At 49.6% G+C, this 5,927-nt stretch overlaps 1 protein-coding gene across 2 annotated transcripts in view; it reads right to left on the reverse strand.

Moving 5' to 3' along the window:
* The window catches only part of SGSM2 (small G protein signaling modulator 2), a 47,156-nt gene extending 41,229 nt beyond the window's left edge, over positions 1 to 5,927 (reverse strand). For both annotated transcript variants that reach the window (XM_008058202.2, XM_008058204.2), the window contains exon 1: positions 5,872 to 5,927. The gene's annotated coding sequence lies outside the window, so the exon portion shown is untranslated. The remainder of the gene's footprint in view (positions 1 to 5,871) is intronic.

Genomic DNA, 5,927 nt, shown 5'->3' on the forward strand with positions numbered 1-5,927 from the left:
TTTTTTGATTTATTGTAGAGATGAGGTCTATGCCAAGTTGCCCAGGTGGGTCTCGAACCTGTGGGCTCAGGCAATCCACTCACCTTGGCCTCCCAAAGTGCTGGAATTACAGGCTGAGCCACCGAGGCAATTTTTTTTTTTTTTTGAGTCGGAGTCTCACTCTGTTGCCCAGGCTGCAGTGCAGTGGCACACTCATGCTTACCACAGCCTTAACTTGCTGGGCTCAGGTGATACTTCCGCCTTAGCCTTCCAAGTAGCTGGAACTACAGGCATGTTCCACCATGCCCAACTAATTTTTTTTTTTTTTTTTTGTAGAGATGAGGTTTCGCCATGTTGCCCAGTTGGTTTTGAAGCCCTGAGCTCAGGTAACCCTCTCACCTCTATCTTCCAAAGTGTTGGGATTACAGGCATGAGCCACTATGCCTGGCCAGTTGTACCAATTTACATTCCATCAGCAGTGTATGAGGTTTTAGTTGCTCTCAACATTTAAGCCAAGTACTGTTGATGTCCTGGGGAGACCTGCCAGGAGACAGATACTAATACTGGAGATATTTTTTTTTTTTTTTTTGAGTTGGAGTTTCACTGTCACCCAGGCTGGATGGAGTGCAGTAGTGGCACACTCACAGCCACCGCAGCCTCGACCTGCTGGGCTCTGGTGCTCCTTCCACCTCAGCCTTCCAAGTAGCTGGAACTACAGGTGCATGCCATCACACCCGGCTAATTTTTTGATTTACTGTAGAGATTAGGTCTTGCCAAGTTGCCCAGGCTGGTCTTGAACCTCTAGGCTCAGGCAATCCTCTCGTCTCGGCCTCCCAAAGTGCTGGAATTCCAGGCACGAGCCACAACACCTACCCAACACTGGAGATTAGAGATATGGATTACCTCAACACTAGTGTAAAAATATTAAAGCAAACCCTGGGCAGAGCTAGTCTTTGTTATTTTTTGGACAGGCACGTAGTGCTTAGATGCTGCTCTGTCTCCCAAAGCCCCCACCCAGGACTGTATAGTTTGGAGAGTTGAAGAGTGTCAAAGGCCTGGGAAGGAGGAAGGATCTGGAGGCTCTTCCAAGCTGGAAACTGCTCATGGTTAGTGGTTAGGCAAAGGGATCAGATCAATTCATGCAGTCTAAGCTATTAAAAGCTTCCTAGATTATTTCCTAAGGGGTATTTGCACTAAACAGAGCATGATGTCACAGCTAAACCCTTGGAGGCATCTGAAGCAGGATGATGGGAGAGATTTTGGGGTTAGAAGGACCTACAGATGACCCTAGAATTATATCAGAGGTCCTTTGTGAAAGGCCAGCTTTGCCTACAATTAACCTTGTTGTCTCTTCTTGTGGAAGAGAAAAAGGATATGTTTCTCTAGAAATCAAGCACTGAAGAAGGAAGGGAAATACACTGAGTTCAGAGCAGATCTACCTTTTGCTGGGTAACTGTGGCATATTGTGAACATTTCTCACATTTTTTTTGAGTTGAAGTCTCACTGTCATCCAGGTTGAAGTGCAGTGGTATGCTTACGGCCACCGTGGCCTTGACCTGCTGGGCTCAGGTGACCCTTCCGCCTTAGCCTTCCAAGTGGCTGGAACTACAGGAGTGTGCTACCACTCTTGGTTAATTTTTTGATTTATTGTAGAGATGAAGTCTTGCCAAGTTGCCCAGGCTGGTCTTGAACCCCTGGACTCAGGCAATCCTCTTGCCTCAGCCTCCCTAAGTGCTGGGATTACAAGCTTGAGCCACCACATCTGGCCTTCTCACGTTTTTTTAGTAATAATTCTTGGAGTAGTAAGGAATCCTCTCACCCTCACCTCAGCCTTCTTTTTTTTTTTGAGTTGGAGTCTCACTCTGTCGCCCAGGCTGGAATGCAGTGGCCGCTCCCGGCCACCGCAGCCTCGACCTGCTGGGCTCCAGCGATCCTTCCACCTCAGCCTTCCAAGTAGCTGGAACTACAGGCGTGTGCTACCACACCCGGCTAATTTTTTGATTTATTGTAGAGGTGAGGTCTCATCAAGTTGCCCAGGCGGGTCTTGAACCCGTGGGCTCAGGCAATCCACTCACCTCAGCCTCCCAAGGCGCGGGATTACAGGCTGAGCCATTGAACCCAGCTTTGCCTCAGCCTTCTAAGTAGTGAGGAAAAAGTCAGTACTTTCTCAAAAATCTTTCCCATTATTTCTGACCAACCCTCAAATTTGGATTATACCGATAATCCCAGCACATCTGTTTGCAATTTTGGGGTACAGTTGCTTTTCTGTTTTTGTTTATATTCTTCAAGTTGTGGAAGGGGGCTTAAAAAGACATCTATAATGTCAAAAATTAGGTTAAGCATTTACTCAGCCTTTGCACAGTTAAGCATGTTCTCAGCCTTTGCAGAGTTAAAAAAAAGTTTCTCTTCCTGGAAACTGGCAACAGCACCTGCTGGCTAGGTTAAACTGTTTAACAGCTTTTTTTTTTCCGCTTCTGTGAACCCCAGTAGCATTGCTTGAAAAGTACCTAGGCCTCCAGGATGTTGCAGTTTGGCCCACTCGGAAAGTCCCAATATGGTTTTGCCCCATTTAAGCAAGTCCCTACAGCAAATGGGGGCCCCTGCTGTGGTACTGGCATGTCCAGCAGGCAAGTGGCTGCCAGTTGGCTCTTGGCTAATAAATCTCTCCTTTTTTTTATAACTTGTACTTTTGGTGTCAGTGTCTGTGAATTAAGCACTCAGTCCCTATTTCATTTGGGGGCTTGCCCGGGAGATCTGAGAGCTTAATCCCCAGCCCCAATCACCAGCTGACCTTGTGGGTCTGCATACCCGCGAACCTCAGTGTTCGTCGGGCCTGGTGAGTCTGTGGACTCGCAAACGGCTAATTGTCTCCCTGGGAGACTCACAATGTCCCCAGAGCTCTCTGAGAGGTGAGTCAAGTTCCTGTTCTGTTTGTGCACACTTCTGGTTGGACCCGCAGGAAAGCTGGATGCAGCACTAATTCCTGGGTTCGAGGTCCCAGTGAGACGTCACTGGGCCCTCTGGTATTGCCTTTGGGCAGTTAGGTCTGTCTGGAGCCCAGGGTGAAACTTAGAGTGGGGGGAAGCCCTGTCCACTTCTAAGTGGACACGGGGGCTGAGCATTCACTCCTCCAAAAGTACAACGACCTGCTTCAGAATAAGCATTCCTTGGTTCAGGGGGCAACCGAGACTCAATTATGCCCCTGGACCACTGAAAGAACAATAAATTTGGGAAAAGGGGAAGTAACTCATTCATTCCTAGTAATCCCAGACTGCCCATACCCACTCCTGGTACGTGACCTCTTACACAAGCTTAAGGCCAACATAGGTTTTGAGGAAACCACGGCAGCAGTAAGCCTAAACCCACCAGGGGCATAAAAAATTCTTATTACTGTTCCCCTAAGTGAGGAATACGTGTTAACAGAAGGTGAGGTCCCTCTTGACTCTTCAAACGCCATACTGCTGGCTCAGCTGCAGACTGTTTCCCCAAGTCTGGGTTGAATTAAACTCCCCTGGGCTGGCATCCCATCAACCGCCAGTCATTGTACATCTAAAGTCAGGCAACGCCCATTAGGGTAAAACAGTACCCTATATCCCCAGAGGCCTGAAAAGGCATAGGAATCCACATCCAGTGTCTCCGGGAAACTGAAATCCTAGTGCTGTGCCATTCATCCTGGAACAACCTGCTTCTTCCTGTCAAAAAGGCGGGCACAGGAGACTACCGCTCTGTCCAGGACCTCAACAGGTGAGTGGAGGTCAACAGGAGAGTGGAGGATATCTATCCCACAGTCCCCAACCCTGGACCTTAAGGATGCCTTCTTCAGCATCCCATTGGCTAAGCAGAACCAACCCTTGCTTGCCTTTGAAAGGACAGATCCTGAAAAAGGGGGAAATGACCAGTTAACCTGGACACAACTCCCACAAGGATTTAAAAACTCTCCCACACTGTTCGATGAAGCTCTCTGCCAAGACCTCCAAGCTTTTCGGCAACAGCACCCTGAAGTGACGCTGCTACAGTATGTAGATGATCTGTTAATTGCAGCTACATCGGAAGGTGAGTGCCTGCATGCCACCAGGCACCTGCTTAAAGAACTTCAGACTCTGGGGTATTGGGTGTCAGCAAAAAAGGCCCAGCTCTGTGTAACTGTAGCCACATACCTTGGGTAGAACCTCGAAGGAGGTAAAAGATCCCTGACAGCCCAGCGCATTTGGGCTATAGCAGGCATCCTGGACCCAGGAAGCAAAAGGCAGGTCCGGGAATTCTTGGGAGCTGTAGGATACTGTCGACTATGGATCCTTAAGTTTGCTGAACTCGCAAAACCCCTCTATGAAATAACCAAGGGACCAGAGGCTAATTTTAAATGGACACCAGAGGGGGACAAAACTTTCCAAGCCCTTGTTGTGGGACTGGCATGTCCAGCAGGCAAGTGGCTGCCGGCTGGCTCTTGCCTAATAAACCTCTCCTTTTTTTAATAACTTGTACTTTTGGTGTCAGTGTCTGTGAGTGAAGCGCTCAGTCCCTATTTCAAAGTCTCTGTCACTAGACTGCTTTCTCCTGAGAATAATCACTGAGATTTTTCTTTTTGAGGACAGCAGAATTGGGACTTAAATGCTGATTTGATAAACCCCTGGCCTAAGAAACCCTTCCTTGGTCACTTCACAGCAAAGGCACAATGAAGCTTCTTCCATAAGCTGGAAAGGTGATGGTTTCAACTACATCTTTACCAAGGAGAGGAACAGGAATACATGTTAGGGCACAGTAGCCAGGCCATGGTTAATGCATGAGAACCACCTAGAACTTTCCCAGGTTTTATGGGAACCTAGACTTTTCTCCAGTTCTAAAACTCTAAGCCCTCAAATGGGGTACATTTATATATGAAGTAGTTAGCAACTTATTTTTGAGTTAAAGAAATCTAAACTCAGAGGGGTTAAGTAACTTACTCAAGGTCACACAGAACTAGGTTGTTCAACTATTCCAAAATTTATGCTTTTCCAACAGGCCTTGAAGTCTCCAAAAATCAGCATATTTATTTACCAAATAGTTACTGAGTGCCTACAGTGTGCCAGGCACTGGATACTGAGTAGTGGACAAAACAGAGGGGTTCCTGGACCTCATGGAGTTTACTTATCTGGCAGACACTAGCCAGGGAAGCAGGTGGGGGGAAGGAGGCTTAATCCATTTAAATCTATTCTGCGGGTTTCAGCTCTCCAGCTCTCATATGGGAGTGAGTCATCCATATGGGCAACCCCCTCCAACCACCGAAATTGAAATGGGCTTTTGGGTAGGGTCAAGGTAAAGGGGGTTAGTAGAGGAAGGACTCTTTTTCTAAAGTGCGGGGCTTCCTTCAAAAAGGAAAAAACAATCGAGCTTTAAAACCCGTTCTCAAGAAAAACCCCCGGTCTCTGGGTAAGGTGGTGGGCGTGGAGGGAGATTCAGTGAGGTGTGCGGGTAACCCTAGGGCAGGTACGACTCAGTTGCCAGGGGGCCACTGGAGGGGGAGTGTAAGAAAAGAGGGCGCTAAGCCCCCAAAACACCCACTTGGCGGCGCGGGGCCCCGCCCCCTCCCCAGGCGGCGCGGGCAATGAATGGGCCGCTCTGGTTCTCCAGAAATCGCCGCCACCCCTCCCCCGACCTCGGTCTCCCAGCGCTGCTGCCGTCACAGGGCGGGGAGCTGCGGGACCGCGAAGCAAACAAGCCCCGGAGCGCCGGCCTGGCCCCTCGAGCCGACGGGCGCTGCTCCCCTAGCTGCCAGAGGGACTGGAGCCGCAGCCCGTCCAGGACTCCGCCCCCACCCAGGCCAGGCTTCGCCGGCAGGTGCCCGGGAGGAGGGGCGGGCGCTGACCTTTTGGCCCCCTGGGCCGCCGAGCCAGAGCACGAGCCCCCCGACTTTACCTCCTTTTTCACGTTCCACAGCAGTTTCTCTTTGACTGCGTCCTCCGCGCTACCCA

The sequence above is a fragment of the Carlito syrichta genome, unplaced genomic scaffold (assembly GCF_000164805.1).
Source record: "Carlito syrichta isolate Samal-C Ts95f unplaced genomic scaffold, Tarsius_syrichta-2.0.1 Scaffold303247, whole genome shotgun sequence".
NCBI lineage: Eukaryota > Metazoa > Chordata > Mammalia > Primates > Tarsiidae > Carlito > Carlito syrichta.